The 21,155-nt window shown below is 35.1% G+C and overlaps 1 pseudogene; it reads right to left on the reverse strand.

Moving 5' to 3' along the window:
* Positions 1 to 9,016: 9,016 nt before the first annotated feature.
* Positions 9,017 to 19,676, reverse strand: LOC111392669 (annotated as a pseudogene).
* Positions 19,677 to 21,155: the final 1,479 nt, after the last annotated feature.

Below are 21,155 nucleotides of genomic sequence, written 5' to 3' on the forward strand. Positions count from 1 at the left end.
TTCTTTTGAGATGTATTCTTTTCCATTATCTACCTTAGAGCTTGAATTTTGAAGCCACTTTGGTTTTCCACCATTTTCTTGAACTCTCAAAACGCTCCAGCCACTTCTGACTTGAATTTGAAGAAAAAGCACATTCCAATAAAATCATCAATGAAAGCAATGTAATAGCAACTACCTGCGAATGATAGAATTCTTTTGAGGATTGGATATATCTCTGTGGATTAGCTGTAACTTGTGAGTAGCTCTCTAGGTTGACTTTGAGAATGGTCTCCATTTTTGTTTACCATATTGACAAGCATCACAATTTATTAAGTGATCTCCAAAGGTTGGTAAGCCAACTATAAACTCCTTTTTCTTCATGAGCTGCATCTTTTGCAAGTGACAGTGATCAAGTCTTTTGTACCATATCTCGGTGTTGCTGGCTTCAATGGAAAATGTAGCAAGTTCTTCTTTGACGGGATCAAAAGAAAAATTTTTGCCCTTCATTCTCACTTTGAGAATTTCCGAACCCGTGGCATCAAGAATGTGACAGAAACCATCTTCAAAGATCACTTTAAAGCCCTTTTCAATCAATTGACCTACACTCAACAAATTTTGGTCAATATCTAGTACGTGGAGAATATTGGAATTCTCTTTGTGCCTGCAATGATGGTAATGGAGATTGTCCCTTTCCCTTTGACAGAGATATAATCACAATTTTCAATTCTGACTTTAGTAATGTCAATTGGCCTCAAATCTCTAAAGAGTTCCTTGTCATTGGTCATGTGGTTGGTACAACCGCTATCAACTAGCCAACTTTCAATCGAACTACTACCTATAAAGCAAGACACCACAAACAGCTAATCTTCATCCTCTTGATCAGCAATTGGGCTTTAACTTCCTATTGCTGAGTTTTTCCTTTGCAAATTACTGCTTCAAGTCCAAGTTGATAGCATTTGAAACACTTAGCATCTGGTCTACTCCAACATCTAAACAGACGATGACCTTTCTTTTCACAGTGTTAGCAATGTGGATAGGATTTTCCTCTTATTTCCATTCTTACCTTTTGCATTGGCCGGTGTTGTACTTGCTCCATTTCCTTCAAATTCCTTCTTCTTTTTCTTTTTGTTGTTGGCCACGTTTTGATGCTTGGCTACCAAAGCTCCTTCGATTGTTGTATCCTCCCTCATTAGTCTTCTTTGCTCTTATGCTTGCAATGCGTTAAGCAATTCTACTAAGGAATTTTTTGATAGATCTTTAGTATTCTCCAAGGTAGTGATGGTTTCTTCATATCTTTTAAGTACCGTAACAAGATTTTATTTTTATTTATACTTATTTATTTACAATCTTAAGTCAGTAAACATAGATCTAAGAAGCCTCACTTTGTTTGCGATGCTAAGAAGCCTGTCTGAGTAATTTTTAATTGTCTTGGAGTCCTTTAGTCTTTGAAGTTCAAATTCTTTGGTCAAGTTCAGGACTTGCATCCCTTTAGTTCTTTCATCTCCTTCATATTCTTCCTTGAGATAGTCTTAAATGGCCTTAGCTGTTTTGAGAGACACAATTCTGGTAAAAATCCTTAGTGAAACCACCGCAAATAAACAAGCTTTCACCCTCGATTTCCTTATCCTTTTCTCCATTTTTTATGTCTTGATTTGTGCCATACAAGATTTGCTAGGAGAGGCTGAACTTCATAATCTTCTTCAACAACCTCCCATATATCCAACGCATCCAGGTATGTCTCCACCGCCCAAATTTGATAGTTGTCTCCAACGAAAACTGGCGGAGCCATTGATGAAAAACTAGATTCACCTTCCATTTGAACCCTCAAAAGAACTCACGGGTCTCTCAAGATTAAGACTCTGATACCAATTGTGAGTTTAAAGACAAAAGAAAAATTTGATAAATGAGATGTCCTTAAACAAAAAGTAAGAAAACTGGGGAATATATATGGGAATAGAAACTAGAAATTCAATTCATTCATATGCGTCAGGTTTACATAATATAAAAAACTTAAAAACTAACAAAGTGGCCTGAAATCAAGCCATGACGCACTGCTGGACATAACAAATTAACCATTTCCAACAAACTAGGAAACATAACTTGACTAAGTATATTAAATAAATAAAACACATGGACAGAAAACGTGAGGTTGTGATCCTGAAATAACCAACAAAACCAAATCCTTTATTTTATCGAAATATACGAAATGCAACTAAAAGGAAACAAATTGAGGGATAAACTTCATACGTGCATGGGTTTTTGCAAGCGTAATATTTACCCTTATTTAGGAAGTCAAATCCTGGTGTTTGGGATTAAATTTGTGATGTGATACTTGTGTGCATATCGCTTATTTTAGGAGAAACTCAATCATGAATGATTTTTTGAGAAGATGAACAAAAAAAGGATGAAAAGGACTCAAATGGTGCATAATTTGGAAGATGAGGGACTAACGCGGCAAGACTTAATAGATAAAAGGGCTTACACTACAAAAGGGACTTGAGCTAAATAGAAAGTTGAACCAAGATGAAAAGGCCAAAAAGAAGACCCTAGCTATTACAATGATACCCATGCGATTGCAAAGTTACTGAAGGCAAAAGCAGGAAGCAATTTGTCACGCTTTGTCCAATATTTCTGCGAAGTAAGAATAGTGCATATGCAAGTTTTTTGGGTTCAGGTTACAATTCAAATGAACACAAATACTACTTCAATACATGAACACATTGAAGGGAAAAGTTCTTCCATTTGTACATTATTTTCATATCATTTTGTATGATGGTAAAATATTCAAAGAGACTTTTTTATGCTCCATAGGACAAATTTGATTCACAATGAAAAAAACAGAGTTAATTATTTACATTATACCTAAACATTCTAAAGGTCATTGATTGTGCTTCGACAAGAGAACTACGAAATCATACGCCAGAAACACGTACACAACTTTTACCATTAAATTTTTAGTTCATTGACTAACCTAGAAGCACGAGCAGAAGAAGAAATACAGTTTATAGTGACCAATGTTACACACACACAGACGTGAATTTGTGTGGGCTGACTCTTGTGCACGTGCACGTGCAATTGTACCATGTAGAAGTATGAGTTGCAAAAGAATTGACTTGCGATTAAATTACAACGCATCAACCATAAACTGGAATATGGTATATTTTATTATTATTTTAATTTATTAAGTTCTCTAATGTTGAATGTCCAGCAACAACAAGTAAGTTAGCAATCTCAAGACAATGTGATGTTTTTTTTTTTTTTTTTTTGAGCTCTGCAATAATAAAAATAGAGTAATATAAATTAAGAGGTGAATTCTCAACTTAATCTGGACAAAATAACATGCCTTCATGTGCTTCTAAGAAAAACCACTAGTTTGACAAAGCATATTAGACTGCATACCTTTAGAGGAAGGTTCATCTTGAGAATTTTTTTTTGTTGCAAAAAGTATGGCAAATAATTGCATGACCAATGACGATAATGAAGAAGAAAAACATGCAGAGACCGCACTCCAAATACACCACTTTTTGCAGTGGTATCTTTACAAGAATTGATGAGGAAAATTCATTTATCCGGTCTAATATTTTGTCCCTTCATTTTGTTAGCAAACCAAAAAATTATAACATGTCATTCTTCAAGTGACTCATCCAAAAAGTTTGATAAATTGGCTTTGGTGCAAAATCAATAATGTTTACATGCAATTAGCTACTAAACAAACCTTTGTGCATGCCACGGGGATGTGTTGGGGAATTTTTAATAACAAATTGATTGAAACACCAAATAATGTTAAGAAGACTAAAGAAAGATGATCAATCATATGTTGAGTAGTAAACTTGATTTTTGGACTAAATAATATAGGTTTAAGGATTTTGCCCGTAGACTCAAATCAATTAAAAAAACCTAATATGCTTAGCATTTCTAAAAATATTATCTAGAAAAATCAATATAAATATCTAAGTAAAATATGTGATGATAAATGTGGTAATGTGTCAATAAGATTATGTGGTCTTATAAAGTCTATCTAGAGAATTCTAGGATAATATCTTGTTCAAATGTGTAGTCTAAAAGTCTCATGTAAATATGTGGTCTAGGAGTCTCTAGAAAATTGTGTGGACTAGAAGTTTTATGTAAACACTATATAAAGGGGTAGGGTCCTCCATTTTGTATCAAGCCAAAGTGTGTAAGTTCTGAAGTTGAGAAATACATGTTTCCTTTTGTTTTACTTCATTCTTTCTATTAGTGTTGTCCTCCTTAAAAGTCTTAGCCAATCTAAGTTCATAAACTCCTTATTCCTCCAACAACCTGATATCAGAGCCCTAAGGTTCTTGTGAAAAATGGCAAGTAGGATGATTTATTTTCAAGTTCTCCAACTCAACAAGGATAACTACGACAATTGGAGTATAAGAATGAAAGCGTTGCTCAGGTTCCAAGATGCATGGGAGATAGTAGAGAAAGGCTACACGGAGCCACAAGACGAGATCGCTCTATCCCAAGCACAAAGGGATAGTTTAAAAGATGCAAGGAAGAAGGACAAGAAGACGCTCACCCTCATCTATCAAGCCTTAGATGAAGGCATGTTCAAGAAAGTAGCTTATGCTACTACAAGTAAGTAAGCATAGGAGATCTTACGAAACTCCCACAAAGGAGTTGAGAAGGTGAAAAAGGTTCGACTCCAAACACTTAGAGATGAGTTTGAAGCTTTAGAAATGAAAGAATCAGAATCAATTTCTGATTACTTCTCTAGAATATTTGCTATTGTGAATCAATTAAAGATGAATGGAGAAAAGTTAAACGACACTCGAGTAATTGAGAAGATACTTAGGTCTTTAGATTCTAAATTGAACTACATAGTTGTAGCCATTGAGGAATCTAAAGATCTAGATAGTATGAGTGTCGATCAACTCATGGGATCTTTACAAGCCCATGAGGAAAGACTAAAGAAAAAAGTGAAAGAAGAGTCATTGGAGTAATCTCTTCAATCAAAGCTCACTTTGAACGAGGGCAAAGGAAGGTTCGTCAATAGAAGAAGCCAAAGAGGAAGAGGAAGAGGATGAGGCCAAAATTGAGGAAGAAGTACATTTTACGAGGAAAAAAGACAAAGCTCATTTTCCACCAGAGGTCACGGAAGAGGAAAAGGTACAAGGCAAAATGAACGGCCAATGTATGACAAATCTCAAATTAAATGTTACAATTGTCAAAAACTTGGTCATTATGCTTCAAAATGTAGAAATATTACTAATCAAGTTGAGGAGAGAGCCAACTATGTTTGTCGGAAAAGTGAAGTGGATTCTGCACTATCGTTGGCTTACAAAGGTGAAGAGAGCAGAGAAAAAATACTTGGTATTTGGATATAGGAACAAGCAACCATATGTATGGAAGAAAAAATATGTTTTGTAGAGCTTGATGAATCAATAAGCATCAACATTACCTTTGGAGATGAATCCAAGATCCCATTGAAAGGGAAAGGTAAAATCTTGATCCGCTTGAAAAATAGTATGCATCAATTTATCTCAAATGTCTATTATGTGCCCAATATGAAGAATAACATTTTAAATTTGGGAAAACTCTTAGAGAAGGGCTATAATATTCATTTGAAAATTATAGTCTTTCAACAAGAGATCAAAGAGAAAATTTGATTGCTAAAGTCCCAATGACAAGAAATAGAATGTTTGCGTTAAACATTCAAAATGATGGTGCTAAATGCTTAAAGGCTTGTTTTAAAGATTCATCTTACTTTTGGCACTGGATTTGGGCATCTTAATTTTGGAGGCTTAAAATTGTTGAGTAAGAAAAAGATGGTGAAATGTTTGCCTTTAATAAATCATGCTAATCAATTATGTGAAGGATGCTTACTTAGAAAGCATTCGAGGAAAAGTTTTCCAAAAGAAGTATCTACAAGAGTTAAGAAGCTGCTAGAATTTGTACACTCGGATGTTTGTGGGTCAATCAATCGAAGCTCTCTCGGTAAAAGCAATTACTTTGTTCTTTTTATTGATGATTTTAGTAGAAAGACTTGGGTCTATTTTCTAAAACAAAAATTCGAAGTTTTTAGAACTTTCAAAAGGTTTAAAGCTCTTGTTGAAAAAGAAAGTGGCTAAGCATAAAAGGCATGAGATCAGATAGAGGAGGAGAATTCACCTCCAAAGAGTTTGAGAAATATTGTGAAGAGAATGGAATACGATGCCCATTGACAGTTCCATACTCCCACAACAAAATGGAGTAGCTGAAAGAAAGAATAGATCCATTCTTAACATGGTCCACTGCATGCTCAATAATAAGAGATTGCCCAAAGAACTTTGGGCCGAAACCGTTAATTGCGACGTGTATCTGTCTAATCAATCGCCTTCTAGAAGTGTGTGGAATAAGACATCTCAAGAAGCATAGAGTGGAAGCAAGCCTAGCATCTCTCACCTACGAGTATTTGGGAACATTGCATATGTTCATGTACCAAATCAAAAGCGGTCCAAGTTAGATGATAGAAGTCAAAGGTATGTCTTTATTGGCTACGACTCTTGTTCTAAAGGCTACAAATTGTATAATCCAAGCAAGGAGAAGATCATCATAAGTAGAGATGTCGAGTTTGATGAAGAAGGAGCTTGGGATTGGGGTGTCTAAGAAGAAGACTACGACTTATTACCATTCTTTGAGGAAGAAGAACAAGAGAATGGAGAGTAGCAAGAGCTTATCAGTCCACCTCCATCACCCACTCATGGAGATGCTTTCCCATCATCTTCACAAGGAGAAAGTTCAAGAGAAAGGACACCGCGGATGAGGAGCCTACAAGAGCTATATGAGGTAATTGAAAATCAAAATGATTTCACACTTTTTTATCCTTTTGCCGATTGTGAGCCAATAATGTTTGAAGAAGCGGCGCAAAATAAAAGATGGAAAGATTCCATGGATGAAGAGATTAAGGCCATTGGTAAGAGTGATATGTGGGAGATGACAACTCTTTCCAAAGGAAAGAGATCAATCAGAGTTAAGTGGGTATACAGGGCAAAGAAGAACGCTAAAGGAGAAGTAGAAAGATACAAAACAAGATTGGTTGTCAAATGCTACAACCAACGATCGGGAATCGACTATGAAGAGGTATTTGCCCCTGTTGCTCATATAGAAACCATAAGATTAATTATCTCTCTTACAGCACAAAATAAGTGGAAGATTTTTCAAATGAACGTGAAATTTGCATTCCTAAATGGTTATCTTGAAGAAGAAATTTATGTAGAGCAACCAATGAGCTACAAAATAAAAGGACATGAAGGTAAAGTCTTAAAACTAAAAAAAGGCTTTATATAGGTTGAAACAAGCTCCAAGGACATGGAATAGTAGAATTGACAAGTATTTTCAAGAAAATAACTTCACAAAATGCCCTCACGAGTACGTCCTTTACACAAAGGTGAATGAGAAAGGAGATATTTTACTTGTTTATTTGTATGTAGATGATCTTATATTTACAGAAAATAATCAAAATATGATCACTGAGTTTAAGAAAACCGTGGCTCAAGAATTCGAGATGATAGATATCAGCCTCATGGCCTACTATCTTGGGATTGAGGTAAAGCAAATGGAGGATTACGAGCCTGATGCACCCCCGTCAAATGCAGAACCAAGTTGTCGAAGAATGATGAAGGTAAAAAAGTAGACCCAACACTTTTTAAGAATCTTGTTAGAAGTCTAAAATACTTGACGTGCACAAGACCAGATATCCATTTTGGAGTTAGGCTCAGCAGTCTCTATATGGAGACACCTACTATAACTTATATGAAAGCTGCAAAGAGGATTATTCACTATATCAAAGTGATATCGATTAGGACGAAGACAGTGATGATAGAAAGAATACGACTGGATATGTGTTTTACTTGGATGACACAGCTTTCACTTGGAGTTCAAAGAAGCAATCGATAGTAGCACTATCTATATGTGAAACTAAATATGTTACAGCTACATTAAGTGTCTGCCATGCGATTTGGCTTGGAAGCGTGTTGAAGACGCTTGGAGCTTCACAAGAAGAACCAACCGAAATCCATGTTGATAACAAATCGGCATTGTCATTAGAAAAAAACCCAGCATTCCACGATGGAAGCAAGCACATTGGCATAAGATATCACTTCATAAGAGAAAGCATTGCAAAGAAAGAAGTGCAGCTGAAATATGTAACCTCTTAGGAGCAGATTGCCGACATTTTCACTAAGCCACTCAAGCACGACGTGTTTCGCAAGTTAAGAACTCTATTTGGAGTAGTAAAATCAAGTTTAAGGGGGATGTTGAGTAATAAACTTGACTTTTGGACTAAATAGTATGGGTTTAAGGATTTTGCCCATAGGCCCAAATCAATTAAAAAGCCCAACATGCATATCATTTCTAAAAATATTATCTAGAAAAATCTATATAAATATCTACTAGAAAAATATATAAATATCTAAGTAAAATATGTGGTGATAAATGAAGTAATGTGTCAATAAGATTATGTAGTCTTATAAAGTCTATCTAGAGAATTTTAGGAAAATATCTTGTCCAAATGTGTGGTCTAAAAGTCTTATGTAAATATATAGTCTAGGAGTCTTTAGAAAATAGTGTGGACTAAAAGTTTCATGTAAACACTATATAAAGGGATAGGATCCTCCATTTTGTAACAAGCGAAAGTGTACAAGTTTTGGAGTTGAGAAATACAAGTTTCCTTTTGTTTTACTTCCTTTTTCCTATTAGTATTGTCCTCCTCAAAAGCCTTAGCCAATCTAAGTTAGTAAACTCCTCGTTCTTCCAACATCATAATCACCTTTTTCCTCTAGTGCGGGTAAGCTTGTGCTGTTTTGACTTCATTGTAATATTCAGTCGAAATACATTAATTTGAATTAAAAAGAAATCATCGCTCAACTAAGCCCCTTGGCGTACTTGGACTTTTCAAAAAATTATACGATTACACTGCTTCCTTGCAACCTAAAAACATAGAAACAATCATCCTAAGGATCAGGATTCCATTTTCAACTTCCTCATTCTTGGAGCCAAAGACAGGATATCAAATTTAATATTTCCACTCTATCTAGTTATTGCTTTCCTTGTCCAAATAAAGTCCCATGAAGTAGAAGCACCTGAAGGGCTGCTTCTATGCTTAGACACAATTTAAGCATTAAGCTTGGTAATTAGTTTTTGAATATATATTAATCGTCTTGCTCATTATCAGTTTAGCCAACATGAAAAAGATGTCCACCAAAAGGTGTCAACGATGCTAAAAAGTAAAGTTTGTACATGTCTTTGGTCGAAGGATCATCCTGCGGTTGAATAGCTGGAAAGAGTAAAACTTCCTGTTCACCAAATAATAATGGATGTTTAGAATAAGTTAATCTTAATCAAACTGTTACTTCTTAAATACATGGGAAAGATCCCTCGAATTGTCTTTATAAGAGATATGACAGTCGACAGTTGGAATGCTAGCCAAACGAAGAGAGACAAACATGTAAAGCAAACAATCATTAGAGACTAAAGTTGTCAGACACACCTAAGGTCACAAACCTTTATGTTATGTGAATCCGTTAACAACGTTGCAAATCAATCCATACCTAACCCCAACCCATATTCAAGAGTCGTACAGAATGTTTCATCCAAGGCCATTGCTTCATTTTCACCTGACTATCGATCCTGAATTGGGCATGGAAAATTTTCAACAGAGCACCGGGTGAATTTAAATTTGGAAAACCATTCATTGTTAACGAGTTATGAAAAATACGGTGATAAAGCCATTATGATGCATTTTTCATCATGAATACCTCGACTTGGTCAGCAAAACGCTGGCGTTGGACAACAGGATCATTCAATTTTGTGTATGCATTGCAAAATTGTCGCGTAAATATAAACGCAAGAAGAAAGGATGTGTTAGATAGCAAACTCGAGAGAAAAGGAAGAGAGAAGATGCAAATATATTATGCCATCGCATACCTCGTGCTTGTTAATGAACAACTCAAACCGTTCAGATAGGTCTTGTTTTGATCTATGCCACTTTGCTAACGGACTCATTATCTCCGGATGGTTAATAATGAAAGTAGGGTTTATACATGTCTCCTCAAGAAAGTGCCATACAAGATCCACAAAAAAATCAATGAGTGGAGCGAGAGAGAGATGGACGGAGGGAGGGGGGAGGGGGAGAGAGAGAGAGAGGATTAATCAATGCTAGATCTATTTTCTATATCCTTGGTATCAAACACTGTTGCTGCAATTCAAACTTTACTTTTCAGAAAAAAGATGCAAATAAGAACATGTTATTGCCACACATAGTATTATTTACTAGCTCAGTGATCTGAATACAAAGAGGATTCAAAATAAAATAAAAATGCTATAAAATAATGGAAGGATAGAGTAGAGACAAAAGAAATAACAAGAAAATCGTAGCAATAAGATGAAGAAATCACAAATGTTGTCAATAACAATTTCGAAGGCTCGAATGCGGGATCGCTGTCCTCAAATATTATTTGCCCCGATCTCCAATATTTAAGAGATGTTTAAGGATATTCCAACAAATGATTTGAAGGATTTTATTAAACCTTGTAAAGAATTTCACCAAAACACCAAGTGAAATTCTCCAAAACTTGAAAAATAGGAAGAGAATGAATATGAATATAAATCAAGATTTTATTATTTTTTGGAACAAAGTATGTATTGCAAGATATTTTTCTAACATTTTTCCTTTGAACATGGCACACCTATATATAGGCCTCGTCCATACACTTGAAATGATGCTAAAAATCGAGTGAAAGGTCACCAAATTCTAATCCACAACGCTAGAAAATGGCTACTAATGGTCACTAAAAGTGTACCATGCAACCGCATGGTATAAATCTATGCGGTCGTATTGTTCATGCAAGCCAAGGCCATATTACCTCGGCATAGTCGCAGCCATGCGACTGCATGGTTATCATGCCATGCGGTCTTATAGGTAACCCCTTAAATTTTTTTTTCATTGTTGGTTTTGAGCAATCAAATCAATACACAGCGTCTCCCACTTGTTCAAAATTAATGAAGTCCCATATTTAGAGTATACGATACTCATGCATAAGGATTATATATCTTTTAATTTGAATATAACCATAGTATAATTCACATAAGGTAATATCGAAATCAAAGATAGCGCGTAGCTTTGAACCAATTATTCCCTGTAACAATAGCGATAAGAACACATACACGAGCATCACGTGTTCTCAAGTTCCTCATAACTTGCTTAGCGCTATTATGGCCTTGCGCTTGTCCGTTTCAACAAATTTTTAAGAGAGCAACTTTAACTCTTTATTAAGATGACACCACCTTGAAGGTTGTTTAGGTGAAATTCTTTTAGTACCTTTGTTACTTTTAAGAATATTTATATTTTAGCACTGAACTTCATTAAGGGCTTAAAGCTTATCCCTCGATTCTATAACAACCAGCATTCTTTTACCTGGAATAGGGTCATTACGAAATTGAATAATGCCAATTATCCACATATCTAATGACTTGTTGTTACCCTTTGAGCCCATAGATGATCTTTTTGAATAATGACAGGTAGGGTTGCCGTTATTGGTGGATCTTTTTAGCTAACGAGTTTCAACCCGATTCTACTCGAAGTAGATGCTACTAAATTTCTATTTAGAGATTTAGTCGAAAGATACGCCAAAACCTCAATTGACCTTACATAATTTAGGAAAATTATTCCATCTTTGATTAATTTGCTTGTGTAATCATATCTAAGACTCATGTGTCTAGACTTTCTATTGTAACCTCATTGTATGTTTTTGCGAAAGTGGCTTAACTATCACACGTGCTAGGTATTGAAGAAATATTCTTCGATCCCAATTAAGCCATTCAACCTCTTTCTCGATTTCTAATAGGGCTAAATACTCATATTCCATGGTCGAGTGTGTTATACAGGATTATTTCGATTTCCAAGAAAAAATACCTCCTCCTAGAGTGAACACCCAACCCAAAGTGGATTTCCTTTCTCCCGTGGTAGATAACCAACTAGCATCGGTAAATCCTTCCAATACCACCGAAAATTTAGTATATTGTAGACCTAAATTCTTGATTTTCTTTAAGTATTCAAGAACTCTCCCAATAGCCTTCCAATGATCATTGCTTAGATTGTTACTAAATCTACTAAGTTTACTAATTGCATATGCTATATTCGATCTTGTGCATTGAACTGCATACATAAGACTTCCAATAGCCCTTGCATATTCCAATTGAGCAATCGTCCTTCCATCATTCTTTACAAGTTTTGAATTTGGATCAATTAGGGTATTATACTCTTTTATGTTCAAGTGTTTGAACTTGTTTATCACATTCTCGATATAATGTGATTGACTTAGGTGGTAACCCCCACTAGTCTTTGTGAATTTGATACCCAAAATGGCATCCACCTGTCCAAGAGCCTTCATCTTGAATATGGAAGATAGAAACATCTTCGTTTCTTCTATACCGTCCATGTGACTATTTATAATCAACATGTCGCAACATACAAGCATATAAATGTCATTTAATCATCATACACTTTAGAATATAAACATCTATCTGCACTATTATATTTAAATTCGAATAATATTATTCATAAGTCAAACTTCTCATACCATTTCTTAGTGCTTGCTTTAAACCATATAATGATTTTACTAACTTGCATATCTTGTGTCCATTTTCAAGTAGAACGAACCATTTGGGTTGCTCCATATAGGCCTCTTCATCGAGATTCCCATTTAAAATATCGTATTGACATCCATTTGATGAACTTACAGTCATATATCGAAGCCAATGCGAATAATATCCTAATCGATGTTATTCTAACTATCGGTGCATAAATATCAAAATAGCCGATATCATTTGAGTGTCAATCTAACCTTGAAAGTATTTAGAGAGCTGTCAACATTATATTTTCTCCTAAATACCCACTTACATCTAATAGGTTTGGATCCTGATGGCGAATTGATAAGTTTCCAAGTATTATTAGATATTATCGAATCCATTTAATCTTTAATTGCATCTTTCCAGAAGATATTATGACGAGAAGCCATAGCTTCTTTTTAAATTTTATGATCGATTTTCACTTGTAGAACAAAAGAAATTATTCTTACAACATTCAATTCATTTCTCTCTACTATGTAAAGGGAGATAAGTTTAGAATCAATTTTATCAGGTCTTCTCTTGCTTCTTTGTGGTTCACTAGACTCATCAATATTTTTGGAAGACATTTTATCACATGTTCCACTTCAGCTAGTGATATTTCCAAGATTATCCCTCAATTCATTATCCAAGGATAATGAATCTTCAAATAACTCTACATCACTTGATTCGATAATCACATTGGTTTCCAAGTTTAGCAATCTATAAAATGTGCTATTGTTAGCATATCCAACGAAGGCACATTTAATGCCTCTTGGACCTAATTTGGTCCTATTAGAGTTTGTATTCTTGCAATAAGCAAGACACCCCCACACTTTCAAGTATCTAATGCTCGATTTTCTTCCTTTCTACAATTCGTACAGAGAAACTTTTGTATGTCTTGAAAGAATCCTATTAAGTATCCTATATGCACTTAATAAAGCTTCATCCCCCAAATTAAACGGCAACTTAGCATATATAAGCATAACATTAATCATTTTTACTAAAGTTCTATTTTCTCTTTCAGCCAATGTATTTTGTTCGGGTGCCCTAGGTGTAGAAATTGGTGAATTATGCCATGTTGTTCACAAAACAAGTTAAAATTTCTAAAAAAGTATTCACCACCTCTATTACTTCTTGAGGCCTTTATTTTTTTTTCTAGATAGTTTTCAGCTTCATTTTGTTACACTTTAAACAAATTAAACGCCTCGTTTTTATGTTTCATCAAGTACACATATGTATATCTAGAAAAAGTCATCAATGAAAGTAATAAAATACATATTTCCATCCCTAGTCAACATGTCATTCATTTCACACATATTAGTATGAATGAGATCTAAGATGCTAGACGTTCTTTTCACACTTTGATTAGGTCTTTTAACCATCGTAGATTCTACATATGTTTTGCATTTGTATTCATTATTTTCATTATATGAAATCAAGTCATATTTTTTCATTCATTTCATAGTACTTCTACCTATATGACCTAATATAGCATGCCATAATGAAAATAAATCAGGGGAATAAGGAAAATCAACGTTATTTATTACATTGTCAATCATACATAATTTCACCATTCCTTCACAAGACTAGATTTTCCAACAAGTTTCCCTTTAAGGGATAATACAAGTTAACCGGATTCATGCACACATTTGATACTTGATTATCCTAAGAGATTACCATTCACTAAGTTCCTATTCATATTTGGAACATGTAATACATTTGTAAGGGTAACGATTTCCCCGAAAGTGAGGATGATATCAATATTTCCCTTTCCAATAACCTTGGATCGAACTTTATTACCCATTTGAATCTCTTGTTCTCCATCCACTTCATGATATGTTTTGAATAAAGATTTATCATATGATATATATACAGTAGCACAAGTATCATACCACCACCAAGGAAACTTTCCCTTGATCGCATTTATTTTACTTATGGTGACCACAATTTTGTCCTCTTGGATGGAATTTATTTTATCTTCAAAGTTGTTTCATTTTCAATGTCCACAATCATTTGCACAGTGTTCAAATTTTGTACATACAAAACACCTTCCTTTGGCCTTCTTCTTAGACTTATTAAAATTCCTTAAAGATTTTCTCTTTTTGGATTTCACAGGCGGTTCAGGTTTTTCAATGGCATTGGCCTTAAAAGTTCCTTCCAAAGAGTTTTCACTCCTATCACGCAATCTAGATTTTCTTCAATCCAAGATGTTTTTGCAATTATTTCAAAGAATAGTCTTCGAAACTATGCATTATTTTCTTCCAATATCCTTTCCATGCCCCAAAGAGTTTAGCAATCATAGCTTTCACTTAAAAAGTCTTCAGGATTTCAATCTTTACCGCCTTTAGTTTGTTGACAATTACTTATAACTCATGCACTTGGGGAAGTAATGGGATATTATCAAGAAATTTTAAGTCGAAGTATTTAGAAATAAAAAATTTCTTGGTACCTTCTTCTTCCGCTTTGTACTTATTTTCCAATGCATTCCAAATCTCCTTTGCCAATGTTGTGTTTGTGTATGAATCATACAAAAGATTTGATAGCGTATTAAGAATGTGACCACGGCATATTAATTCATCTTCTTGGGGTTTTTGCCTTTCAGTATTGATTGCTTCAATATCTCCATTTGTTAGTTCCAGTAAGGATGTCAAATTTGGATCCAAAATATAGAAGATCTTCAATGCAATAAGTAGAAATTTCAACTTGTCTTGCCATCGTGTGAAAATAGTGCCATCAAACCGATCTAATCGCACCAACTCCTGATTCATAACTTTGATTGTTATCATTGTTGTCTCGCTCTCCATATTGGGAAATAACGTTTGAAATTATTGTAAAATAATGATGGGATGGAGTAGAGACCAAAAAAAAAAATTGCAGCAACAAAATAAAGAAATCACTACTGTTGTCAATAACAATTTCGATGCCTGAATGTGGGATCTCTATCATAAAATGTTGTTTGCCCCTTCTCTGGTGTTTATGAGATGCTTAAGGGTATTCCGACAAGTGGTTGGAAGGATTTTATCAAGCCTTGTAAAAAATTTCGCCAAAGCACAAAGTAAAATTCTTTGAAACTTGAAGAACACGAAAAGAGACTAAATATGAATATAAACAGAGATTTGATTATTTTTTGGAACAAAATATGGATTGCAAGATATTTTTCTAACATTTTTCCCTTGAACATGGCATATCTATATATAGGCCTCGTCCATACACTTGAAATGATGCCAAAAATCGAGGAAAAGGTCACCACCAACAATCACTAAAAGTGTACCATGCGACCACATGGTACCAATCCATGCGATCGCATGGTTCATGCAAGCCGAGGCCATATGGCCTCAACATAGGGCCATGCGGTCGGATGGGTGGCCTCTTAATTTTATTTTATTTTCATTGTTGGTTTTGAACAACCAAACCAATAAACACCAAGAAGTCTATACAGTTTTGAATTGACACAAGTTCTTATGAACTCTAGCTGAGGTTAGCTCTCGATTGATCTATTTTACAGTCTTGGTAAAGCTTTAAATTTTGAACCCTACTTTTTGGACAAGGTTGGAAACAGGGTAAAAAAATAGGCGCCCCCTATTGGAGGGCCTACAGTCCTAAACCTGTCCCTCTATCTTTTCTGTTAAATTTTTGAACTTTGTTTTTATCTTGCCAGTTCACATGACTTGAAAAAATTGGGTACCATGTAACTGGCAGAATTTTTGGGATAGTCTTAATTTGGGCCAAAACTCTAGCTATGTTCATTGGGGATCCTAGGTAGGTTAATATTTCTTTAGCAGTCAAATTAATGATTCGGGGAGTAGGAAACTTAAATCTAGCTAGTTTAAGAAAATATTTTTAAGTTTACTCAAAGGAAAATGATTTAAGATCGTTAGAAGGGAGCCTTTTGGATTCTAAGCTGACGAGATGCATGCCAGTTGAAAACTAGAGGTTTTCTTTCCTCTTCTTTCCTGAGTTTTAGCTAGAAAAACTTGTAGGAAACTCTCAATATTGCTTCTTTTGATCATTAACATCTCAAACTTTCAAGTATAACCAATTTTCTTAAAAAATTTAGTGAATACTAAAGAAAAAAAATCACTGATTACATGATAACCGGGTACGATTCATCAACATAGAACATAGTGATTTGGTCTACAATCAAGAACTTTAACCATCCCTTGTCCTCTATTTCAAACCTTCAAATCCAGAACCTCTGCACCCGGCTGTCAAAAAGTGAAAATGTAATCAATTAAATCATCTACCCCCATCCATTTATCTCAAAGGTTCACAAACAGATAATGTTACATCAGATAAACATCAGAACACAAGGAATCTCTGAAATATCATAGATAACAAATAGGAACTTGAAGTGGTCAATAACTTGACATGCATTAGAAAAAAATTCCAACCTAGAACGCTTAGATGTGCTAGAAAGTTCAGCGAACGCAATACAGTGTCAAGTTCAAATTTTATGCGTTACCAAATTTACATTCTAGATTTCACTTTAACCAATTTGACCTTATGTGCGAAATTATTCTAACTAAGGTAACAAATCACTTTAATTAGTTGTCTAGGTGATTAATCATATAAGTCAATTAACTTATGTTGGAATGACGCAGTTTGTATATTATGGAAAGCAGTAAATAACAAATAATATGATGACGGAGAAACCCCAACGTGGGTAAAATTTCGGGACCAAGCTAGCTACCTCCACTATACCAATTCAGTAAGTACAAGTTATACCAAACTCTGTACCTAATCAGACCCACTGTTCCACCTCACTATCTACTGTTGTAGATACTTCTAGCCTCTTGCTAGATTTCCTAATCTACCTTCTGCAGTCCAATCTGCTGTCCATTACAACCTCCTAGTCCTTGGCTGATTATATCACCAAGTGGAACACCATGAACCATCTGTTCTTGTGCTTGTAACTGCGCCTCAATCCACCTCTCTTAATCCTCCAATGAGAGAGTCCCTTCCTCAATAGATTAAGGAAGTAATGTGTTTTGGGTTATGTAACTTCGATATTTTTCCCCAAAACAATGGTTGTGGGATCACAAGATTGATGTAGATAGAATCTCCAATTAATTGCACTTTGGATCTCTTCAAAGATGTTATGAATATCTTTTGCAATGAAAGAATAATGTAGCAACCTCATCAATTTCATCCCAGGACTTGAGTATTTATATTTTAAAGTGTCTAGATGGTATGGGCCGAGCAAAACACTTCAAAAATGTGAAATAGGGTTTTTGCAGCATAGAAGTATCACTCGAGCGAGAGCTAGAGAGAATCGAGCGAGAAGTATTTTGTTTTTTTCGCTCGAGCGAAATGCCAGCGAGAAGCGAGCGACAGTGAGCAATTGTTAGTATTTTTATCATAACTTTCTCTTCTAATGTTCGATTGAGGTGATTCAAGTTGTGTTAGAAAGATAATGGAAAGGGCTACAATTATTCTTGAAATAGCCTTGTCCAAATTCCAACGTTTTATATGTGAAAAATACATTTCAAGTTATGACTAAAAATCTGGAACATAATTTGTGCGGCTCTTTGATATCCTTTAGACTTCCAATTGCATTCTGATGATCTTGTGTGATCTTCTTGAACATCTTGGACTCCTTCAACGACTCGAGCACTAATTTACCTCATCTATACAAATTGCACCCTAAGTCTCTGACTTTTACACCAATGTTCAATTAAGTCCCTGACTTTTATAATTATACAATTTAGCTCGTTTTGTCCACAAAATTACACTTTTAGACCTAACAATTAGAAACCCCTACTCAAAAGTATCGGTCACAATAATTTGAAGTCAGAAATCTCAAATACTTACACACACAAAAAAATAAATTGGTCTCAACCTGCCATTCAGATCTACAAAAGAAAAATCACATGAAAATCTAGCACAGCAAATTGACAACAACTTCAAGCTCCATCTTGTGTTTTTAAAATCTTCAATTAGGATCCATGGTAGTCTGATAAAGGGATTGCGTGGTAGTCTTATAGCATTGCATTTGCATACATAGAAAGAGATAAACAAAGTGAACCACTATTCAAGAGCCCTTATTCAACATCAAACTTCACAATTACACTAGACGACTAATTTCACAGAATAGTGGGCATATAAAACTTACTTTGTCCAACAATCTAGCTGTTGATTGAGGAGGAGGACATCTGCTATGAAACTTTGAACATGCATCTGCCAGATATTTAGCTTCCTCGCTGGAGATATCTTTAGGTATGCTTAGATTTGCCATCTTCTCCAATTCCTCTATCATGTCAATTCTCCCTCAGATGACATAATCAAGTAAACGCAGAGGCAATATAAAAGGAATGGAATCCACAAACCTGAACGGAGGTGTGAAGTCAATCTCAATAGGGTCACTATCCGAACCATTGGCATGATATTTAATTCTATAGCCACCTGTAAGTTCCTTGACCATCCCGGTCCACATAAAATTATGTTTAGAAAATTCCAGGCAAAAAAATCATTCTGGATTAAATGGATTCACAGCAACAGAATGACTCAAATTTGCAACCAGGCTAGTAACATACCACTGAGCATTTCTTCAGTTAGCTCCATCAGGTCATTGTATTCAGCAAAAGCCATATAAAACTCACAAGTTGTGAACTCAGGATTGTGTGTTAAGTCAATTCCCTCATTCCTAAACAGTTTTCCAATTTCTTATACTCTCTCAAGCCCACCAACAGCCAGCTCCTTAAGATAAGGCTCAGGTGCAATGCGCATGTAAAGCGTCATATTGAGATCGTTGTGATGGGTCACAAATGGGCGGCTGCAGCTCCACCGGCAGTCATTTCATCATGGGCGTTTCAACCTTACAGAGAGGATGTCAAGAACCCAGAAGAAGAAGAAGAAAACAGAACCCAAGCAAACAAATGAGCAAGTGACGTAAAACATTTAATACTAACAAAAATACAGTGCATACAACTTACCTCCAAGAATTCATGTTGGTCAAGAAAAATTCATATGTAAGAAATAATCTTTCCCCTGGTCTTGAATATTTCCCTAACCTCCATGTTCAGCATCAAATCCAAGTAACGCTATCTGTATCTTGTTTCCCAGCATGAAAAAGTACAATTCTCCATTCTTAAAAATAGGGCCGGCCCTAAGAATTTGGAGGCCCTAGGTGATAAATTTTTTTGAGGCTCTATACTTTTTTTTTACACATGTAACAATATTTAAATAAAAATATATATCTATATTTATATGAAAACTTTGTACAATCTAAAAGATAGAATTGCAAAATAAAATATCACTTACAACCCAAAAATGATATGAGAGAAAATGATCATTGCCAAATAGAGTCTACATCATTTTATGTATGCGTTGATGATGAAAGACAACTTTCCAAAAGTGTGTTTCCATGGTACAAATGGATATAATGTTGAACTCTGAAATCAAATTGTTGAATTTAAATACCAAAAAAAAAATGATTTTCATCGATGAAATAAACTTAACAAATTTTAGAGACGACTCTCCAAAAACGAGTTTTCATAGTGCAAACAGATATAATGTTGAGCTTTGATATCAAATTGTTGAATTCAAATACCAAAACAAAATGATTTTTACTGATTGAAATAAACTTACAAATTTTGGACAGAGCAAAATTACTAACAAATTATAATATTATTTAGCAATGGAAGTGGAATACTCAATTTTATTTTCTCTGACTTTCCACTCAACTCACAACAACCCATGTTTTCTCCTATGATCATTCTCTCACATGCGACTCTCTTTCTCTCTCCCTCCCTCCCCATATATCTCTCATCTATTCACTTTTCTTCCTACTTTATTTTCCCACTTTCAACTCTCTACTCACAGCCACACCACACTTCTCTTCACACTCACACACTCTTTATTTCTTCTCTCATCTTACGCACACATATGTATTACAGTAGGCAGCAACATATTAGAGAATAATGTTGATGGCTTCCTTCTTTTATACTGCTGAACTGCTAGTATATACCATGAATTGTGAGGCCCTGGGCCCAAGCCACTTTTTTGAGGCCTTAGGCAGTTGCCTAGGTGGATGCATTAAAGCATGTGTAAATAAAAAGAGAAAAAGGTGAGATTTTATGTTATGTTCTTTTTTGGTTTTTGTGCGTGTTGATGGGGATTCAGTTAAAGTCGTTGCTGGAGGATTATATGGTACCTGGTCCTTCAATATATAAGCATCAAGATTTCTACCACTTCCTGGGGCCCAAGCATCAGTTTTCTGTACAGTATAATGAAGTGTCAGTAAGAAAGAAAGGCAAAACTAATGGAAAATGCTATTCAAAAATCAATAACAATGAGCGTGAAATAAAAGAGAAAATTGAGACTAAAATTGGGATCCATGCGACCGCATAAACCTCTTAGAGGTGCTGTCGCATGGTGGTATGCAGGGCTTTTAAGCCCTACTTTTGGATAATCTATGCGGTCACATAGGTCTACTCCATGCGACCGCATAGAGAAACCAACTAGCCATTAGGGCAGTTTTGGTGGCTTTTTACTTCTTTTTGGCACCACTTCGTGTAGCTATGATCCATGGCTATAAATATGTGTTTGATGGATATTGAAATCAT

The sequence above is a fragment of the Olea europaea genome, unplaced genomic scaffold (assembly GCF_002742605.1).
Source record: "Olea europaea var. sylvestris unplaced genomic scaffold, O_europaea_v1 scaffold959, whole genome shotgun sequence".
NCBI lineage: Eukaryota > Viridiplantae > Streptophyta > Magnoliopsida > Lamiales > Oleaceae > Olea > Olea europaea.